This window comes from Anarhichas minor, unplaced genomic scaffold (assembly GCF_050575085.1).
Source record: "Anarhichas minor isolate MPS153535 unplaced genomic scaffold, ASM5057508v1 ptg000024l, whole genome shotgun sequence".
NCBI lineage: Eukaryota > Metazoa > Chordata > Actinopteri > Perciformes > Anarhichadidae > Anarhichas > Anarhichas minor.
Window position 1 is genome coordinate 3468692 of NW_027466470.1, and position 21643 is coordinate 3490334.

At 42.8% G+C, this 21643-nt stretch overlaps 1 protein-coding gene across 1 annotated transcript in view; it reads right to left on the bottom strand.

Annotated features, from left to right (window-relative positions):
- Window positions 1-21643, bottom strand: part of LOC142956746 (rho GTPase-activating protein 12-like) — a 42506-nt gene that overhangs the window by 14381 nt on the left and 6482 nt on the right. The gene's annotated exons all lie outside the window — the stretch shown is intronic.

The window sequence follows — 21643 nt, forward strand, 5'->3', positions numbered from 1 at the left end:
TCCATTACAGCGGCGGTGTGTTGCTGAGCAGCTGGTGCTGGACATCTGGCGTGAACGGGTCGACTAGCTGATCAATACTGAGCTCTACAAGCACTGAACCGCAGACATTAAGAGGTTGACCTCTAACGGCGAGGCGGAGCTGCTCTCTTTCAGAGTACTCGAGGTGTGCAAGTGGTGTTGTGTACACTAGAGCGGAGCATCATCTGGGCTTTCAGAAGTAAAAGTCTCTCTCTGTGTGGGTTACATTGGTCCGATGAACATACGTAAGCAGCATTGTCAAAGACGAGCAACGGAATTAGAAAATATGAGGTAATAAAATGTAAAGAGACACGTCACTGAGCTTAAAATGATGTCGCGTGGGCTGTTAACGTTGAGTGAAAGCTTTAGATTACTCTTCATCGACACATTCAGCATTTTAAATCTGTTCACTGCTCAAAGTTAAATAAACTAAACAACCATGGTGAGGCTTTTTGACGACAAAGCATTTTGAATTTGCTGGATTGCTTCATTCACGACTGTTCAAATGATTAAAACTGATGGCTGGCACGTAAACCTATAGTATTGGTACATTTTATACGTCATTTATCAAGCAAAGAGGTTATACATTCTCTGGTTCCACTATTACGAGCCGAACAACTCATTTAAAATAAATCACTTTGGGGAATTGTCCGAGGCATCTCTCACGGTTTTCTGGCATTGTGCGGAGTCGACAATTTGATTAAGTTGTGGAAAAACTAGAATTGCATTGATTACAGTACTGACCAGTCAATCTCAACCACAACACCTACAGCAGTCAGCAATGAGGAGCAGCGGGTCTGAACTGCAGCAGCAAATCAACATTTGTGATTGCGGCTCAGCGCGCTGCTAATGTCCCGTCTGAAGCCGGAGCAGCAGTTAATGAGCGGAGAGCGAAGCTGCCGGCTCCAGATAGATGGACCTGCAGAGTCTTATCTGTGCCGCCTGCAGCTCTGCAGCAGAATAATAACCAACTGGTCCAGTGTTTCTCCAGCCGGAGATAAAAACCACGTCAGAGACACGCAGAGAGAGAGGAGACTGCAGCTTCGGGCACCGACTGCATCACAGCTAATATGAGATGCAAATGGCTGCAGATGCTTTAGCATCACATAGTTTATATTTAGACGAGTCTGGTGTGAGATTCTGAACGCTCATTTTAATGCAACGCTGTTGTCCTGATTCACAAAGTAGAACTGCTGGGTTGCTTTCTGAAAGCAGAGGAAAGCTGTGGTGACTGAAACTACAGACGAAACTGTGTTTTTGATAAGCCCGTCTTCCATTTTTTGGTTACTTTGCAATGTCGGCAGTTATTGCCAATGCTGAATTAGCAACTTTTTCTGCAGGATTTCTCGACGTTGAAGCAGGATTTCATCATCTATAAAAAGGGACATGCACATGCATCTGCATAGGATAGAATAGCGCCCCCTCTCTGAAATGACTTGTGATTGGCCAAAGTCTCCCGTCACGGGCTACATTTCCTAAAGTCTGAAAACAGCTCAGGAGAGACGGAGAAGTCGAGTTCTCTCTCAGACCATTGAATTAGAATATGCTCAAATGTTAAGAAGCTACCTTGCCCAGCTTTAAAACAAAAAAAGTTACTCAAAATTGCAATGATTAAAGCAGCAAAGCTCTTTATCTGGAGCAGCTATGTGTCGTAGTTGTTATTAAGCCTGGAAAGAGTGAATACATCTTTTAGTATTATCATGTTCACCACTAAAGGCTGATGAGTTGGATGTACAATGGGGAACATCATAACTTCTAAATAACTATATGATAACATTAAGAACTTCAGTTGTGTATTTATTCCACAGGCAACGTTGTTCAAGGTGTACAGACGTCTTCAGCTGATACCAAACTAATGGAATCACTCAGAATCCCCAAAAATATATATCTTTAAAAAGCTTCTCTGTGTTCTAGAAACATCAGAGAGACGGCAGCAGATCACCAGCAGTGTAGGCATCAGTGTCCTTTAGGTGGCAGGCTGAACACTAAGTTTGTGAAATCTTAAAAAGGGATTGGCCAGTGACTGAGGAAGAGGAGGAGGAGCTCCTCATGTTCACCTCCTCTCTCCTCCCCTTTACTGTTTGACACAGAGGAACCTGCTCTGCTGCATACCTGCAGGGAGCTGAGCCACGCAAACACAAAACGCACACTTTGATGCCAACTTTGTGCGACTGATGTACTAAAAATGTGCAAGTCCACACATGTACAAACGTTTCCACAAGAACACGCAAAGAGAACACCTACCTCGTGTCTACTTCCGCCTCCATTCAGGTTCGCGTTTCACAGGTGAAAAGTGATTAACATGTTTGGCATATATTTCCATAACATCTGCAGAAAATGTTTCTTAATATTTCCCCCACTATAGCGGCCTTTTTCCCTTAATTAATTTAGGATCTGGACCACATTCCCATAAGACACAAGACTGCCAAGGAAAGAGTTCATAATTCTGGCAGCTTTGCAGAGCTACTTTTAGCATGGTGGACAAAAAAAGAAACACCAATATTTACCACAGACTCATGAGTCTATATGAGACTCATGCTACAACAAACATGCTTTCAAAGTCATGATAAATGAATTTGATTAAGAGTTCCTTCTATCTGAGCTGATTAAAGCTCATTTCTTTGTGTAAATCAGTGTAATTTCATTCCCATATCAGATATCCGTTTGGGAGGAAGTAGTTCCTGGTATAATAGCGCTGGGTGCTACATTTAAATGATTTAATGTGGGACAAACGACCAGTGAAACCAGTCAGGAGAGAGAAACAGGAAGAAAGAGTTTTATGAGAGAACACTTGTGTGCAAGGAAAATGGCCAGGCTGTCTTTCCGGGTAAAATTGCATCACAGATATAATTCAAAAAGCTGTTTGAATGCTATTTGTGAAGTCTCTCGACATGTATTTTCTAACTTCAGGTCAGTAAGTCTTATTCATACCCATGGTGTAGGAAGCACTGATGTAAGAAAGAGGAGGAAAGCATGCAAACAATTAACCAGGAGCACAAAAAGTTCAAACATGCCATCCTCAAGAGACCCCGGTGTCTCGTCCAGTCTGAGGTAATCTCACAATAAATAATAATAGGGCAGAAAGAAAAAAAGAAAACCGCAGACAAACACACGGCAAGTCAACACAAAAAGGCCTCGAAACGCTGGCACCACCCAAAGGCAATTATACCACTCCAGAGCAATTACATTCAACGGGAGCAAAGAGGGGAGACGGTGCGCTGCAGGAGGAACACGGCGAATCTCCTGAGGCGAGTTAGAGCTCAGAGGCAGGAAGCAGTGACCACGGGACACTTGGCCGGTAGCGACGGACATATTTAGGGCTAAAAAAAAAAGGACCAACATGCGTCACACTCCCATGTGTCTGTTACAGGACGGCAGTCATTCGTTTACACATTACTTCTAATATAAAAAAACGCTTTGGAATCAGGCAAGAAAGGAGTAAAGTATTGTATAAAAGAACAAAAGAAGAGGTTCAGGTGTTTGAGTTTAACATAATATCTGTAACATTGTACATTAACCTAGATTTGGGCATTTTTTAATTAGAGTCAACAGTTCACCTAACCTGCAAGTCTTTACTGTGGGAAGAAGGCGGAGAAACCTACGCTGACACAAGGAGAACATGCAAACTCCACACTACGATGTTATGTATACATATTATGTTGTTATTTTGAATAGGGAGTGAACTAGTATCAGATACAACTGATTGAGGGTTCGGACTAGGGCTGGATAGGCTGGATATTGGTGCTGATCTCCACATTCAATTCAATTCAATTCTGATTCAGGAAAGTCTCCATAAGCTTCAATTCCATTGTGTTAAGAGCGACCTACATCCTATAAACACCACCACCGCATAGATAACTTGTATCTATTTGTAGTATATTACAGTTTAGTTGTTCTTTGAGGGTCTACACAGTTACAGGGCAGAGAGAAGGGCTGTACGGTGCCCTCTTTTACATAATCCCGCCTGAGTGCAGTCTGTCAGAGACGAGGGTCCACAGAGGAATCCTGGTCTTGTTCCGAGTCTCTCTGATCCACTCGTGTCTCTACACGCTTTGCAAATGGGTCAAATGTAAGAGACAGCAGGAGGGAGAGGAAGGAACTCAGAAAGTGATGAAGGAAGGAAGGGCGCTGCACGAAGACGTTCCTAAAGGGAAAGACCATCTATGCTACACGACGCGTGGTTATCATAACTCAACCTCTGAATTCAACACAGTGAAGTGTAAAAGTTTGGGTCATGGGTTTAGTTTAGTACATGAATACAGTTCATTATGTAAGGGTATGTACTGTATATTAAAGATTTGCTGATGGGTCATTGAGACTTATTGTCAAACAATTGACCGACCACATTGCCTCATGAATCCACTGAGTTCTGTGTGTTTTAGGCGTGTGCGGAGGGTTCGTCATAGTGCACACACAATTATTTCATCTTTCATTGCAACAGGGAGGTTAATTATTAAAGAATGTGGCGTTCATGTTACAAAGTACTCTGATCTATGGGCGTTGGCCAACGTCGCACGTTGCCAGATGATGTTGCATTGGCACTTTGACAAGAGTTGAACTTTTTAGTCGGAGCCCTCTGCTTCGGAACCAGGCGGGAGCCTCCGGTTATGAAAAGTGCAGGCAATGGGGAAGTGTCCTAAAACGTGCATTCTCTCTACTGTCCAGCAGGGGGCGACTCCTCTGGTTGTATAGAAGTCAATGAGAAAATGACTAAAATTATGAAATTATGGTCTATTTAGAGTCAAATAGACCATAAAGCAGGGGATGCTTTAGGGGCGGGGCTACACAGTGATTGACAGGTCTCTACCAGAGACGTATACAGCGTCACTCCTCCACAGTCCAAATATAGTCACCTTCGTTCATTGGGTGCAAAAAAAACAAGATGGCGACGGCAAAAATGACAAACTTGAGGCTTCAAAGCGGCAGTCCACAAACCGACGACTGCGTCCACTTCTTATATACAGTCTGTGGTTGGAATTCATTCAAATGAATGAGGGGGGTATGGGGGGCTAAAGTTGGTCCTTAATAATGGAACAAAAAACATCCAAAACTAAATAACAACATCTTGTCCATCTCCATGATTTCAAAGCAATACGTCACACCTTCAGTAGGGACTGGACACAGTCGACTGGATTGCATGACTAAATGTACAAAAGTGCACGAGTAAAAGTGACACATAGGTGAATAGTGTTGGCACTGCCCAAGTGTAGGAGCAGATGAACGTTTCCAGATGTGTTGCTTATTGAATAAAGTGTGTGAGCATGTGTGTGTGTGTGTGTGTGTGTGTGTGGAGACCCAGCTGTCTGACGCTGCTCTGCTCTCTCCACAGGGGACTCGGGGGTTTTCCCTGAAGGCTGAGACACGACGCTTGAAGTCACAATCACCGTTTGTTTAAAAACAGAGAATCACATTTTACAGAATGACTCTTACTTTCCAAACGCCTCGCTGACATTTTAAAACCATAGAAAGTTAAAACAAGTGAGTGGGAAGGGGTTCAGTGTTGCTCGCTGACATATTCCCCCGAGGCTTGAAGCTTTTTCCATCGCGATACACTTTCTTTTTTTCTTTTTTTAAATAGTCTAAAAAAATGTCCGTGCAACATTTTCAGAGTTGACTTTACGATCAGCTATGTGCGGGGTTTTGCCCGAGGCCACACAGCAGAACCAGCTCGACACAGAGCAGCTGACAGCCTCCACCCAATGATTAATCCTCTAACTCCATCTACCTGACTGGTCGCAGCTAATGACGCTAATTCTAGTGCGGGGGGTCCACTGAGGACAGCCGGCGTGTGTGTGTGTGTGTGTGTGTGTGTGTGTGTGTGTGTGAGAGATTATATAAGAGGGTAGCATTGGGACAGGTGTGATCACTGCTCAGGACACATAATGCAATGAGACGGATGTGACTTAGAAAAGAGGCGTGCTGTGTGTAGCTTTTACGCTCCAATCCGAGCTCAGTGGAGGATTCAATGTTTCTATCTAACATTGAGCTCTGTTGCTAGGTAGAAAGTGCATCTTCAAAAATGAAATTGATGAAAGAAAAAGTTCTCAAAAGGCCCAAAATGAGAGATCAAAGTCCTTCTGTGCAAGTTAAAACAACAGAATAATCTAAATTAGAAAGGTAAGGTTTTTTCGAGACTCGGCTGAGATGAGCCGATCTGCTGTTGTTTGGGTTCCATCTTTCAGAACTAGAGTACAACATCACAACAGGCTTTCAGACGGTATCTGAATCACTGCTGATGGAGGTTCACATCCTGACGCCTCGTATCTCAATCCAGCTCCTGAGCTGAGGAGCATGAAGATATGAACTCCTGCTACTCCGTTAATGCCTTGAATCAGTAGCAACATCCTCCTGAAGACTCCTCATCGTCAGCAGCAGTGAATTTCATCAGAACACCACATCATGCCAAACATTTCCCAATGAAGAGGAGATGGAATAATGTGGGTTAAAGGGCAGAGGAGACGGTGAGGGAGGGAGGGAGGGAGAGAGAGATCTTCTCTGGATCTCAGTACATCACCCACTGAACTATGAAGCTCTGCAGTCTGAAGCTCACATCTGAGCTTTAAGCCGAACGCATTCACTTCCTGTCAGACATCGTTTAACCCTTGTGGGCCTAATTTGATGAACCAAACCTGTGACTTGATTTGAAAGTGGTGAGGCAGATGGCTGCATATATGTGTGTGTGCGTGTGTGTGTGTGTGTGTGTGTGTTGTAATCCCTCTGTGGCAGACAGGGCACACACACACACGTAGTCCACTTCCCATCCAGCAGCACATTCGGGAACACGAGCTGGAACAAACAGCCTGGAGTCTGCTGACAACAGCCTGATTTATATTGTTAAAACTAGAACCGTAGCGTTTCTCTTCCATACAGCACACTGTTCATCTCAAGTAACAGTCAGATAATATTCAGCTGATTTTATACGGACATATTCAATTCATTTGTGATTCCAACATCTTAATTCTAGTGACATTGGTGCAATCTATGTGTTACAAAGTGAAGTATGTGTATCATGTTAATTAGTTGTCACTCAAAGAGATAACGACCTGAAAACATCAGATCTGTGTGCAGCGAGGAGAACCTTCCTCAAACCGATACAAGAAAAAAAAACAAATAAAATATTTTTATCACGTTTTCCATCACTTGAGGTCTTTTGATTACTTCATCTAGTTGAGTCTTCTTCTACCAAAACTGTTTAAAGTCTATAAACACCAATGTATGTCAATGGCATCCTTGCTGAGTTCATCAAACTGCACACTGAAATGAATGAATCAGATTAATGTCCAGAACAAAAATAATCAAATGTACTGAGAGCAATCCTTCCATTCAACAGGAAACAACTCACCACCGACTGTGACAAACCACCGAACAGTGTACCGAGTATTGAGCTGAACCCTTCTCTTCCCGTCAGATGTCACTACCACACACACAGCTTCAGTGTGGAGCAGCTGGACGACACTGAATGGGTTAAGAACAGAACTGAGTATTATTCCTTCAAACACAGACGCGGGTCCTTTAAAGGCCGTCGGGTCGACTGTGCCGGGTGTCCATTCATGGACATTGAATGAGGCTATATGCTCATGAACCCAGCAGACAGTGACTCAACACATCCAGTACACTGAGCTCAGATCAGTGAAACCGACCACGATAACAGGAGGTAAGTGTTTAAACCCAAATGTATCAACACTGTTTCTGGGACTGGTCTTCTTCAAATAGTAACAAGACCTCACTCCCCTATTATTCACACATACTGTGGGTTATACAGGTTATTTAAATGCTGAGCTATTATGTAATAATGTATACTGTAGAAAGGGGCTGTACATACAAAATAGTGACAAACATCCAATCAAAACTCTACAAACAACATCCATTCTGCTAAGTGAAGCAGCAGCAATCTTCCAGTCTCACCTGAGCTCTTCATACCTTCAGCCTTTTACTTTTTCTTCTATTATTCTGTGAATAGAAGTGTGTGATAGACAGTCAAAGCCCCGACACCATGACACAGAATGTGACCCGACACAAGCTTTATATGGTGGTACAAATAATGGAAAGATAACGTCACGCGTAGACGTAGCAGTGGACGTCGTACATGAGTGGGCGATGGAAAACAGTGAGTCACGCCTGAGAAATGACACAAGAGGCCTTTTTTACTGACGGCACCAAACACAGCAGAACCCAGAAAATCAAGGGACCACTGCGAGATGATTATGTGTCTGAATAGCACCAACGCTGATGGCCTTCTGGGTTAAACGCTTCTTGTTTCTCACTCACAGACTTGGTTTGAATCCATTAAAACATGATTAAAACTAGATTCACAGTTGTTTGCCTCCACCAGCCCGTCAAGTAGCAGTTCAGCACCATGTCTGTCTGAAATACCATCACTTCATCATGCCATCCTGTTAGACATTCGTGTGAAATGGTCTAAATTAGCAGATGAATTCTTGGTGTTTTGTGAGGTCACAGTGATCTTTCTGCTGTTCAACAGATTTATAAACACACAGCAGGAGAAGACGACAAGCCGTTTTCAGTTTCAGACCGCCAGTTAAACAAACTGTTACACAGCGAGTGAAGAGGACAATAATTGCGACGCGGGGAAGGTGAGCAGCAGCATGCAAACGACAAAATGACAGAGCAATTAGAAAAGGCTGGGAGTGTAATTAAGCTTGACAATGTGCCCAAATATTCCCACTAGTCTTATAGTCTTAACACAATGTCAACAACGGTGCAAAGTAATTGTCGGTGAGTAATGAGGAGGAAATAACATACGACGAGAGACAATCAGTGCAAAGATACAGAAGAGCCCTCCAACTGAGGAACACTAGACATAATGAAAACTATTTAGTGTCATTGTTGTTTTAATGTGGAGAAAATCTGCATCTCTTTCCGTCCCTGTAGGTAACCAGAGAGCTGGAGGAACCACAGCAGGCAGATACTTCTGTGCCTTTTTATTCCCCCCCATTGTTCACTTTCTTCCTTTTTTTGTGCATCTTTTCCTCAAAATCTTTCACAGCTCTTTTTGTTCACCTGGGAATCAAGTATCGACTCGTCTCTGCACACCTTGAAGAATGTGGTGAAGAGAGAGAGAGAGAGAGAGAGAATGTTTCACCTCCTCCAGATCCAGAGAGGAGGCCACGTGTCCACATGCCTCGACAGCACACCTCTTTATGGAGGAGGAGGAGGAGGAGGAGAGTAAAGAGGGCAGGTATGAGGAAGACTGATCCCCCCGGCTAAGGATGATCCTTCATCCTGCCTGTAGCATGTCACGACTCCTCCTTTTAAAAACACTTCATGGGCTCAGGTTGAGAAGCTAGTGTGCAAAACTGACACGCACAGTCCTGCTATAAGACTCAGTTTTATCACGTCAGATGAGGATTTAAGTACTATTTAACCGGCTCTAAAGTTTGATATTTAAGGGGGTCATCCACCCTAAAACACTATTAAACCATCAGCTACCTCATGTCCCACTATAACCACCTTATATATTTATCATACCTGTGGTGATGAGGTAATGTCTCAGTCCGTAATGCATAGAACAGCAATAATGTAAATGCTGCTGCAAGGCGCCAAATAACTGAGCAATGCCTCAGCAAAAAACAAAGACATGATTTAAACAAAGCTGGATTTAAAATACTTAAAACATGTTTTATGGGGAAGGAAAAGCATTCAACGTGCTCGTTAAACCTCAAGGTGTTTGGGTGAGTAATACTCAATATAAACATAACATTTCTTTATGTTGGTTTGTTATCAAAAAGCTATACGACATATTCCAAATGCAACATTATGCAGCATGCATGGTTTTATAAATCTTGCCTCTAAGCTGGTAACTCGATGGGGTAGATATCTAAAAACTCTGCAGAGAGTCCGTAAACCTTTCAATAGTTCATATTCAGACAAGATCATTTGCAGGATACGGAGGTTGGCATGAGAATAAGAAGCCCGTCATGGTGGTCAAGCACCTTGTCCCATCTGTAGGAGGTAGTTCTGAGCAGCTATTGTGACAAACACTAAAAGAAAGCACAAATCTGAGGAGCACAGGGACGACGAGGTACAAAAAGCGGGAGAATTCATGCGTCGTCAGCTGCTCGTCTTCAAAATGACTTCTGGCAGTTTTCCATCAACGGGCTTTTCACTACACATGCAAGGTCGCTGTGATAGGCACGCAGGGAAGCAGACAGATAGCAGGGAAATGATGCAGCAGTGACAACAATTCAACAGGGAGCTCCGAGGAAACACTGCACCAGACAGACGTGTTCCAACCTGAACCAGAAACGGGGAGAATCTGCCCACGAAGCCCTCGGGAGCTCTCAGGTGTAAGTGATGGAGCAGTAACAAATATGGCATTAGTGAAGGAGACTCAAAACTACCAAAGTCTGTGAATCAATCCAGATGTGGGTGATGCAGCTCCAGCAGAGGTTCATTCATCTCTGGAACCACAGATGTTAACATTTGGTGACACTCGCTGAAGTTGAACTGTGACAGAGATCCAGTGCTCTCCACAACAAGCGTCCAGTGAGACAAATAGCAAAAACAATCAGATAAGTGAAGAAGAAGAACAAGGCTGAAGGGGAACAACAAAGCGACGTCAAACAGCAGAATTTCAGCAAATATAATTTTATACGGCTAGGTATATGGTGGCCAAAACTACAGACTCAAATTGTAAGCCGATAGTCTCTTGATGTCAGTTTTTGTGTTTGAAAGTTGATTTTGGGAGTTTTTCCTTCTTTACTGTGGGGGGGGGGGGCAAATAAAAGAAGCCACATGCTCTGAGTCAGGATGAACCACAAACGCTGATAAAACACAAAGCCACAGCTGCAGATGTTTCCATATTTGTAAGATTTAAAGGCTCATCCTCAACACGTCACTGATACATTTACTCTATTACAGTGAGACGCACAGCAGCAAGGAGACGGATCAGATTCAGCTTGCACTTAAATAATTACAAGTTACCAGAACACAGTGAACACAGTGAACACAGTGAACAGAAGGCAGACTGAAATCCAACTGTCATAGGAGAAAAAAAAAAACGTTTCTCTATACAGGATATCAGCCGTTCACTGGAGCTGAACCTGTACTTCTGGTCTTGAATGCTAATGAACAAAAGTGAGCATCATGTCTCTGGCTTCTCAGACAGAAAACCTGACCGAGGTACAAAAACCTGCTCAAGTCAAACCAGTTCCACCAGACAAAGGGGGATCGCTTTCTGCTAACTGCACGAAGCACAACATCACACATGTAATGTGGAATGTTAACATTAGGTGTTTTAAATGAGGCAGGAGGAGGAAAGAAGAGGAACCAGCAGGCTCCTAGAATAATCTACTAATCTAATGTGAAATGGAATTATCCCAGGGGAACAGTCCAAACAGGAAGTTAAGGAGCTTTTATCCTGCAGGAGACCAAGCAGAGCTGACAGGGTGCAGCTAATTTCCCAGCATGACTCTGCAGGTCCGTCGACTGATGCTGTAATCTTTGTTGAATCAGAACAATTCAAAATCGCAGCGTTTCAGACACTGAGTTTCACACAGAGGCAGACCTTCGTGGCTGCACAGCTGTTTCACGACAATAACACAAATAAACACAAAAGCCGGAGAGCTCTGTTTGAACTCGTAGTCAAAGGTTCAACCAATCGGCTACTACGCCACGCTGGAAGCTACGCCGAGGAGCGAAGATCTCAGCAAACGCTTCTACTACCGGCCTAAACATGTCGGAGATAGTTTATGATTGAACTCCAAATAAGGAGGCCGTGAGGTATGAAGAAACAGAGAAAAGCCTCAGACGAGACCAGTTTGTTTCAACCAGTAGAGTGAGTTTATGACGAACTTGTTTCATTTAGGTTTAGTATAGAGACATCTAAATATGAATGTTATCTACAGTGAAGCAGATTATTGTGTAAGTTTTGTGAGGATCTTTTACCGGCAACCCGGTTCCCACATCTAAGAATCTCTAGTTTAGTGGGAACCGTTATCCAAACAGTCCCCGACAGCCTGAACTCGTCATCCAATGCTTAGACATGTCTGCAGCTCATTCCTCACACTTCCTTTATTCTCTCTGTCAATTAACAAAGATGGAAGAACTAACTTTTAGTGTGAAACTCTAGATTTACAGAGGACCACAAAGACGTTACAACGCTGCGCTTTCTTGTTGACATGGAGAATCGTGTGCTTGTAGAAACGATACACTGTTTTGTTGTTTTTGTCTAAAAGATGTCTCTAAAAACATAAATAATGAGACATTTCTTTGAGAAATGCGTTGTATCGTGTATGTTGTACTTCCACTAGAGGCGTGTCACTTTCACATTACTAAACATGAGTGTTAACGCCGAGCTCCACTCAGTGAGCAGGACTGTAGACATAAAATATGTCATGATGTATATCATACATTCACAACAATAAAAACAGAGAGAGAAGCCTTTACAAGCCCACACAGTACATCTCACACACAGCAGAAGTAGAACAAAGCTCAAGCTGAGATCATCCCGTCATTGATCCTCAACCAGTTCACATTACCACATACACACTGGTTTCCTCATCTACACTCTAAGAACCAGCCCGGGCGATATTATTGAGCAACATGTACGTTGAAAGGTTTTCTTGAATCCGTTACCCGCTGATCTGAGACCTGTAACTAGAGACATTCATAAGAAACACACATTCAGCTCTGAGGAGAAAGGAGGTGCTGCCCGACTACCCAACAAGCCTTTCTGTACGTTGTTTTTCTTTTAAAGCATATGAACAGCGACCGATCCTAAAAAGAAAGATGGCGACGCCAGTTGCGTTTAGCTGGGTGCTGCCGAGGTCTATCTGCGGGTGCGTCATGTATCTGCGGGTACATGACACACCCTTGAAATCATCTTTACTCTGTTAACTTCCTGCAGGTCGTGGAGGTACATCGAAAATAAATAACAGCAGAAGTTACTTTGAGGCAGCACGAAGCCTTATAGACACTACAATGCATGTAAATGTATTGTGTCTGTGAAGAATACATTTCTATTTTCCATGGCAAAACAACGGACGCCATTTATTTTCCTCCAATAACAAACAAACAGGTGTGAACTGATGTTTATCTCCATCCTAATCATCAGCCTACAATATGTCAACAAGTGTGACTTTACAAAATAAAACAGACAAGATGGAACCACAACAGTTCTGGTATTTTGGCTTTAAAAATGACAATAATTAACTATACACTTACAGACTACTCAAATCAAATCTAAACTGAATATTGTTCATTTCCAGAGGGAATTTGCTGAATCTTGTAGCAACAACAGCGAACGCACGAGAACCTTTAGTTTCAGCTTTAGCATTTAAACGGCTGAGTCTTTTCTTTGAGGACCTGAAGCTCTGGCACAGTCTGAACCAGTAATGGGCCAGTTTCATATGTGTTTTGGAAACTTTGAAGTTCCTGGACTTTCCCAGAATACAATCTGAGACGGCTGCAAGTTCTTGTGATTCTTCCCTTCTTATCGCCATGTTTCTTCTTCTATAATGCATTATATTCACACCTGAACTCGGCTAAACATAAGACATCTTGTGACCACGTGGCCAAGTTAATAATCTGTGACGGTGAACTTCACCGGCGGGCAAAGTGCACACAAAGACGGTGCTTTGAAAGTGAGAAATGATAGCGCACGCTGTCATCGGCCAGAGCAGAGTACACACGAGCAAACCTTTATTTGTATTGGACCGAGGGATTATACGCTGCAAACTGCCCTCTGTCATTTAGAGGCTGCTCAGACACACACGGCGTTTGAGAAGAAGACACAAGCTATATCTTCATCTTCACATATTAAAAACAGGGTCATGTTTACAGAAAAACATAATCTTATAAGAGGCAATATATGCTTTCCTTGTTTTATAAAAAACGGTTTATGTCCGTTTGAATACAACGTCATGCAAGATTACAAACAAAATCTACAAAAGGTGTTTAAAAATAAGGACCTTTACCTTTAAATTGAGCACTTTATGGATCGATGCCTCAAGTAAAGTCACATGTTAAGACACTACAGAGTAAAGTTTACATTCAGTTAACAATGATTCTGAAAAGGCAAAGCACTGTTCTGTGAAATATATTCTGTTCGGTGCACTCGATATGTCAAATATCAGTCTTTCTAACCCATGCCACAATATCCTAATAAACACCACCGAATATTCTGTCCCGTCTGCCTCCTCCTCTTCCTCTCACCCATCATCATCGTCATCGCCGCTGCCCCGAGCTCGTCACAGCAGCCAGCTGTCCAAACAAATGTTACGTAGCTGGCGCTTATGTAATGAAGCATGGCAAGTGCTTAGCATCCTCTTAGCTATCCTGTTGCATGTCATCATCAGTTCAAACGTCTCAGAGAGTACGACGGCCCTCCTCATCTGCTCCCTTCTGGCTATGAGAGCAGCTGTGGCTCAAATAATCAGTGTTATTGATCAGAAGGGGAATAAACACAATGTTGTGAACATCAATGGAAGAGATGACAGAAACACAAAGCTGAGAATGAAAAAGTCACATAATCCAGAGCGTGTGTATAACTTTAGGGATCAAAACATGAGCGCAGTAGCATGACAGTAGAAATGTGAAAACCAGCAGCACTTCATTTATAGATGATTCTCTCAAGAGTGAGACGAACACAGTAAATGCTGAAAAATGCCAGCTGGCTCGTGTGAATCCGACAAACCCTGAAAGCTCTATGATGAGCGTTAGTCACTGTGCAGCGCGTTACTCTGATAGAATTCAATATTCAGAGGGATGTGCCGACTTGGCAAAAAATGTGCACGTAGCATATCGAGATGTAGGCATCTGAAGTTGACCGTTTCAGTATTCTTGAGCAGTACACGTACAGGGATAAAGAAGGCGTCTTACCGTCTCATTCTCATCTGGGTACATACTGTCCTGTCCTGTGGCTGAGTCGCCTCTGCAGCGGTGCTGACGAGGACACTGACGAGGACACTGACGACGCAGACAAAACACAGCAGCCTCCGACTACTCGCAAACTCTCTCTCTGACGGACATGTCACTGTGGCAAGCCAGATAATGTCACTCTGAGGTCCGACACACACACACACACACTGACTCTTATTCACTCACAGGTTCTTACATAAACAGAGCGAGAGACAGAGAGAGAGAGCGAGAGAGAGGGGGCTCAGTGATGCTCGATACATGATCTGCTCCACCATGCCACCACACACAATGCCCCAGCTGAAATCACACACACACACAGATATCCAATTGAAGCTCCCAAAGGGATTAAGAAAAGCTCTATAAAGTGAGGAACACTGCCCACACACACACACACACACACATCTCTTCTGTTTCTCTAATCAAAGAAGTCATACATGACAGACTCACGCTCTACACTGGATGATCCTCTATCATCACTACGCAGGATATGTATTATACTTCTGACAGTTGTGGTTCATCATCAGTCCTGAACCTCTGGAAGGTATGGATCTATTATAATGTGGCACAAATCAATATCTACAAGCAGAGCCTTCAGTTCTGGATCTCCTTAATCTGATAAAAAGTCTTTCGTCCTGCTTTAGTGTGAAGGATGAAACTCCCACAATCCTGTTCACAAGTCAAACTTCTGGGTTCTTCATGTATATCAAACAGCTGTCATATTGTGACAATCTGACAGCATGATATCGTTCATACAAATGATATTACTTCCACATAATGAGGTATGCAGAGTTTTTGTAAAACAAAGAGCACTGATGTTGGATTGGTTCTCTGTATCACAATCGGTGTTGTATCTGTTGATGCCTAGACGGTATAAATCTGTGATGTTGTTTGGATGTTACAATACATCATGTACAAGGGCTGCCAGGAGACAGTAATGTCGTTGTTAAGAGATCTTACTACATAATTTATAGCAAACTATCTCACACAACAGAATGGCTTAAAGGTAATATCAGATTTACAGCATGATGAGGTAATCACTGTAGTTATGCAGGTGTTTCATCTCCCTGGATTAGCCAAAAACAGATAAATAAACACCCTTTAATTTGATCCATAAATAGTTTCTCAACTGAATTTCAAGAAAATAAAGAGAGAGAAAGAGAGAGAGAGAGATTGTCAGCGAGAGTGAGACAGAAAGAGATACAGAGAGAGATATACAGTCAGGTTTTTAAACCTGGCCTCATCACTGTTCTGTTACACAAGCACCAAACACACTGCAAAGGAGCAGGTCAGCTGCCAGCCCGCCTGAAGCTGTGTGTGTGTGTGTGTGTGTGTGTGTGTGTGTGTGTGTGTGTGTGTGTGTGTGTGTGTGTGTGTTGTAGAACATAGCTATAAACTCCTCTGGGCTGCTTCACAACGTTGGTAATGAGCACACAAAACATTCTCAACACTCCACTGAGACGTTCCATCTTATTCCCAAAGTAACGGCTGTTTGCTCGTGGTGATGTTCCTGAAAGGAGACATCTGTGAAGTCCTCTTGAGGCTCAAATGTATTTAATAATTTATCCACACTAATGTATTAAAGACAGCCCAAATATTAGAGCTGATGAAACGGATCAATCTACTGCAAATCTACTTTTCCCTCTAAAATAACAAATGTGCTTTCTTTGGCCTGTCCTTCCACCAACAACATGACGATTGAAGATGTCACCCTATAGGCTCTGGGAAACATTTTCCACTCTTTTCTGACACGTCATGAACCAAACAATAATCTATTCATCAAGAAAAACTCTGTGCAGCATGTCGTCGGTCATCTGGTCGGCTCAACGGTGACCCAGATGTGAGAGAAGTGGCTTTGTGACAGAAGGTCGCTGGTTGTAATCCACAAACAATCTGTCAGGAAACATGCCGGAGCGAGATAAGACGAGAAAAGAACGAATACAAACACACGACTTGTGGGGAGAAAGTGTGGATTGCTTGTTTAAGTTGCTCCCCTTCTGTCAACAGCGAGCATCAGAGGTATTTAGTTGCAGCACGGAAGCTTTTCAGTTGGCGACTACGAGGCTAAAGTGCAAGCTTTATCTGTAACCAAACAGATTCTTTCCTAATTGTGGCCAATTGTTTGTATTGTTTCCATCTGGGGGGCCTCAGCATGAAAACATGTGGGGCCCCCCTGAAAGAGAGGATGATTTATTATCTAAATAACCTGCAGTGAGCTCAGATTCTCTCCGACAACATGTCCTATAATAAGCCTTTTTTAATAAGGAAGAAACAGAAGTGCAGATGGTCGGCGGGCTTCCGTTAACAGATCCCTCAGACTGTGTGTGTGTGTGTGTGTGTAATGATTGACTAAACTAATAGATGACTTATTGTATGCGCTATGGACGTACACTAACGCACACAAAAGGTGTGACAGCGTAAAAAGTTGCCAACTTGAACTTCCTGCCAAACACCAGGTGATCAAAGAAATTAGGAAGTGCTTCCTCACAAAAAACAGTGACGCCAAATGATCCCCATTTTTGGATGGCAGACTTTTTGAGGGCTTTAACACGAGTTTCTAAATTAAAGACTTTAACCCGACAGGCAGAGGTTCAAGTTAACTTGCAGAGGCTGCAACATTACAGTCTAAGGTTAATAATGAAGGGAGTTGTGGGTAAACTAGGGCTCATCTAGGACACTAATATGGACAGTCAAGGTACCAAAAGCTCAACGTTTTTGTTAATCCTGAAAGGTTAAATGTATTCTGGTGCATCACCTGTTTTGTCATTTAATCTTGTAAAGCCAAACTTATATTGTCAAGTTTTGTTCATGCATGAACATTTAACAATAACCCACTGCTGTTAAAGTCAGTCAAGTGGGCGTTCATGACAAATAAGGAATCATAACATCTTTCATGAAGACAATTAAGTCTGTAACACGACACAGAATATGAGGCTTGTCATTATTACCCACTTACAGAGTTAATTACTCCAGCTGTCATTATTTAATAGCTCCAGATATCTTAAATGTCTCCTCATCCACTTTAACAGCTAGAACACCAAACATGAAGACGTGTTATCACGTGACAGGAGGAAAAGAAAGTCCAAAACTAAACATGCGAGCTTCCTACATACAGAGCACAGTGTATTTAGCATGTTCAGGGTTGTGCTGTTGGATTGCTTTGATCCTGGAGGAAGAGGAGAGATGAAAAAAGCAGAGCGGATGAGGCGGTGCAGTGAAGCAGCAAATTAAAACACACTGAGACCTTGACAGCCTTTATATTCATCGGCTGGAGGGAAGCGTCTGCTTCGCCGGATGCGACGTCCAATCCATCGCGGCCGGCGGCTTCAAGACGAGATGTACGCACGAAAGCATCGAGTGATCTCTCAGCTGGTAACGCCAACATCTTCTAACTGAGGATCAATGGCTGTTGGGCTCAGAAGAAACTCAATAATAATGTTGTGATTGCGCAAACACGCCTCTACAGTTTCTTTTATTACTTTATAGCTAAACTATGAGCCCTCTGCTTTGGATGCAAGGAGTGGTACCCCCCCCAAAAAAGGAATGAAATGCCCTTGAATACTGATCTGCTAGAAATGCCTAAATGCAAATTTAAACCAACTTCTAGCATCCAATAAAGACCCCAACTCGACACTTCCTGAAGCTACTTTGCAATAAAACTTTCAATTATCTCTCCTGAAAAGGTTGCCGTCGCGTCAAAGTAAGTAAAGTAAAAAGAAACACAAGAAACCTAAAGTTCCTCCACGTGTCTTTCTGAAATACGGCCTACTCACAAGACGAGCTGGTCAACTACTGAAGCTAGCGAGCCAATGGCGAGCTAGCTGATAACATGCTAGTTCCAACTCAATGTAAAAGATTCACACGGATTGAAGCCTACTTTGCCCCAGTGAGATAATCCTCACTGACCTGAAAGTTCACAATTTAAAATTTTAGTGCAACCCGGGCTAGTTTGAGGTGAAATAAATGCAGTGAAAATAACTCAATAAAAGTCTGTCTGCTTAATCAGATATCATCAAAATCAAATCAGCAGTGTCTGAAATATTTGGATGAATGCATTTTGGCACATTGGTAATATGTTGGCAACAAAACAGGACATTTAACATTCTCGAACTCAGCTGTCTGCGATGCTGAAAAATGGATGATGTAATCACATCCCCCACAATCTAACCGCCGGAAAGAAAAGAAAAGTGCCAAAGAATAACACCTGGATGATGACAGAGGATAGATGATGATAGATGACTAGAGCCACTAAAGTAGTGACAAAGTGGGCCCCGATGTCAGGAACAGTGTGGCATATAATATAATAGATAGAAATAGAGATAGAGATAGAGATAGAGATAGAGATAGAGAGAGATAAGAGCCTGGCAAAGCTGCTCTCCAGACCGTCACGCTCATTACTCCCTGAAAGCAAGAGGTTCATCACAGGGAGCCGGATGAGCTGGCAATAAGGAACAAGACTCACAGCTCTACTTTCTGCATTTACACTACCGCTGCTTTGGTTTTATGTTCAGTAGAGATCTCTAATCAAAAAGAACCCATAAGAGCATCGATAAAGAACCGGTAAGCAGCATTGATAAGAGTACTAGTGTCGATAAACGATACCCATCCTTAATGTCATCTCTCTCTTGCTTATCCCTCTTACTTCCTATTCCCTTGAAGATATCACGTTGCAGTGAAGGAGAGACATAGGAGCAGAGAGGACAGGGGTGGGGTTTGGCATATTTTAGGAAGTGACTCACTGAGCTGTTGTCACCAGCAGCATGCTGCGAGGACGGAGGAAAAACAAACAAGCAAACCACTGAAACTGGGACACCTTCACATCACCACTCATGACTCACCTGAGCTTTTCAGGTCAATGTGGACACCTGATCAAACATCCTTCAATCACCATGTAGCCAATCAGAGAGCTTGAATAAGCAGCTATAGGTTGGTTGACGATACTTCCTGTACTGCTCATGTAACAGCGTTGTTGTGGAGTTAATAAACCTTTCATTCTGAGAGTAATCGTCATTCTGCTGGTGTTCTCGGCGCAGGAATGTTTCCACAGACACTACGACTCCACAGGCGCCGGTACACTGAGATACACAAAGAGCTTTCCCTGGTGGCAACAGACGTTCATTTATACGTAAAAGACCCGCAATCTAGCTGTAAATCAACACAGCATAAGACATTAGCACTGATGACACTGCCATGACATTGATAGAGAACAGTGTCTAAAAGTGTCTGACGGAGAAAGATGAAAAAACAGAAAAGAGATTTTTGTATTTGTTGTAATATTTGCACTTGCCGATCAAATGACTCACAGAATGAGAAAATAAATAAAAGACAAAGTGTTTACTTTGGGACAAAGCTGGGTTGTTTTTAGATTACCAAAACAAGCTGGACTACTTTGACCTTCTTCTCCTGCCATTTAAATGGCACCCAGCGGCCGAGGGAAGGAAGGAAGGAACTCCATTGTGAACTTGAGCTGCTTTCACATACACACTTTGAACTTGTATACACTCACTTTTTTTGGTAACCTTTAACAACAATTCATACCGAGTCAGCGGTTTACGTCATTGTGTGATGTATCGCTCTGAAATCAGTCCTTCAGAGAGTACAGAGAGTGTTGGTGGGAACAAAACTGTGACAAATTAACCACATACAGGAGAGGCTCAAGAGTCATTTACTGGAAGTTAAGCTAAATATCTTTAGTCAATGACAAGTGAACCTACATTTTCAGTTTGACAGCACTGTGGAAGACTCAATGCAATATGTTTATTACTTAATACTTTGACCAGAAGTCCATTTTCCAAGAATTTGTGGGTCTAATATTGTGTATTTTATGCTAAAACAGCGTGGGAATGTTTAGTAAATTGTATGAATGGTGCTAGAGAAAGGTGTGACTTTGCCTAATCTCATATATTATTGTTAAACTGCAGTCACAGCACTTTAATAAAAGGATAATGGATAAGAATGAGCTGCACACTGCCTCTTTCATAGTGGACTACAGCAGGCAGGGTTCAGGCTGCCTAACAAGGTTGAACAACAGAAAAAGGAGTAAAAAATACTCTGAAAAACTTGTGCAAAAGCAGCTATAAATCTGTCCAACTCAACAATCAAGTAAGGCACTTAGCTCTGCAAAGCAATAGCTGTGCCTGATGATTCAGGTCAATGTTGCACAAACTGTAAAAAGCACTATTATATTAATGTGCAATCCACTCCTTTCTACACACAGAAAGAGGAGGTCTACACCCAGTGGCAGCACCACACAGACCCAGTTTCTATTCTCTCTCTCTGGCTTTTGTTCAGCAGCAGACTGAGCGAACGATTTCAGGAACAAACACCACCGACTGACCGGGCTCACAACCAATCAGCTGCCTCGTCTCACTGAGGCTGCACGCGTCTGAACCTCAGTAGCTTTAGGCCCGGACTGACGGATCAACAGGTCAAGAGGTCAGAACAGCTAAACACGTCAAACAGTTTTTAGCCAACTGCACAAAACCACGTTCAGCGTCTTACACCAACACAACTGAAGCAAACGCTTGTACAGACATCTGTAGCTCTAATAGGAACAGGCCGAAGGTAACGATCACCGTTAGTACAGGTTCATTACACCTCATCTGGTAAACTGGGAATAAACACCACAGCGTGAAAGGGGGCGTCATTTTAAAAACGTCATCATTGTTTGTTTAAAGTACAGTACAATCATAAAACAGCGGTTTACAATTATTAACAATGGTCTGAAGTTGGCATTGATAGACGACTT